A 2,171-nucleotide genomic window follows, 5' to 3' on the forward strand; every position below is an offset into this window, starting at 1 on the left:
ATTTCAATATTTTCAAAATGTAGAAGGAGCTATATGACTGCTTGCTCGATACGGTTTGTATTAATATTTTTTATTTCAGAAGTCCTTATTGTCCAATAGTCATATGTTAATTTCTTTTATATCAACCTCATATATAAACTCATTATAGGTATAGTTATATTGAATATATCAAAATATGTATTAAGCTATAACCTTGACCGGTTAGCTACGTATGTTATTATGTTGAATTTGAAAAATTCATTAGCCCGCTTGGACAAATTAAATTAGATATCAATTCAAAAATTTCATTGATTGTCTTTTTAAAGTCATTAAGTATTTACCGGCAATTACGGTTGTATATAAAGAAAGTTAGATTATTCTGCTTGGACAAATTAAATTACATATCAATTCTTAATTTTAATTGATTGGGTTTTTATAATCATTAAGCATTCATCTGCAATTACATTTGTATATAAAGAAAGTTAGATTATGTATTCAGATTTTAAAAATTATATCACATGATTTTGTTGTTTAAATATCATCCCGAAATCGAAGGTGATATCGTTACAAGTGTTTAAAAATAAAGTGAATTGATTACATCATTTGTGTATGATAGTATTTACCTAATTTGATCTTCTTTGATTTATTATTATCGTGTATTAAGGCAAGCTTTTGAAGGAGATTAAAGCGCAAATTTTGTGATAAAAATTAGTGAATATTTTATATAATTAGGGTGAGATTGATTTTAGAAGATTAATTTAACGTATATAAATACGTAGCCTTGAGTTCTTTGTTATTTCTCTTTCTAAGATTGCAAACCTAGAGTTCTAAAGACATTTTTCATATTAGTTGTGATTTTATCAGTTTTTTTATTTGTTTCTTTATAATTTGTTGCTTTTGTATTTTATTATTCTATTACCTATGTTTCGTTTCATATTATCATAATTTTTATTATGAAAGTAATAATTATATTCCTATGTGTTGTTTTATCTTAAACTTATAATAAATTTATTTAAATATTTGCTTACGCTTAAAGATTTATTTCCATATAATATACTTCAATTACACCTAACCAATTACGGTATATAAATCCGCATAATTTCGTTCTATTTTTTTTATATATAATATTTGTGACTATATATTTTTACTTTATAATATCTATAGACTAAAAGTAATAATCTCTTTTAATCACTCATTCCGCGCAGGGCGCGGGTTATCACCTAGTGACTTTATTACAAAAGAAAGATTTGGTGACTAACAAAACCTATGCGTGTGTGATCTCCACACTACAAACTTTCACAACTTCTCTTTTGTTATTAGTAAAGGACTAATGAGATGTTATTTAACGAGTGTGGATCGATGGAGGTGGAGCGTCTGGACATATTTCGTCACATCGGCAATAACGCTTGATCTTACGTAACATGTAGACGTTGTCACATGTGCAATTAAAATAGGTACCGTTATAAGTTGTCGACATATACTTCTCACACGCTTTCGGTCCATCAACTTTGCAGTTTCCTTCGATATCTTCTATTCTTGGACATATATTATCTGGATCAACTTCCACCAAAAAAAAAACTTATCTGGATCAACTTCTTCTCTAATTTTATATGAACCACACACATCAAAAAAAAAATGTTAGCTGGTGGTTAAAGATATTTAGAAGAAAAAAATTGGAGTGCAACATTTTGCGACTTGTGACAAAAACATTATCGAAAGGAAATGAATAGAGCTATACCTTTAGGTCCTTTACCATCAGTTATTACGAGAACGATGAGAAGACAAGAAACTATACACCAAGTAGCAGATCTCATGGTTAAAGATAGAGATACTATAACTTGTGTGTTCTCTTGTGAAAGTATTTGTAATCTACGTAAACACACTCGTAACAAATAAACTTAAAACACACATTAAAATAGATAATACTATGTTTAGAAACATATACTTCGTGTAATTCAACGTGTTGGATAACTAATTCCACGGGATCAATCTTAATTTTTAGTTAATTTCTTCTTAGAAAATTCAAGTGTTTATTTCCACATTTTTCTGTGTATATATGTACCATTGTATATACGTTTAAAATAAGATTTTTTTTTTTTGAACATCCCTTACTTATTAAAGGAGGAACACTCATAGAAATAAACTTTGGCCTCATGTGTTTATTACATGAGTGTCATTTCCTATGTGTCATC

Source organism: Brassica oleracea, chromosome C4, assembly GCF_000695525.1.
Source record: "Brassica oleracea var. oleracea cultivar TO1000 chromosome C4, BOL, whole genome shotgun sequence".
Lineage (NCBI taxonomy): Eukaryota > Viridiplantae > Streptophyta > Magnoliopsida > Brassicales > Brassicaceae > Brassica > Brassica oleracea.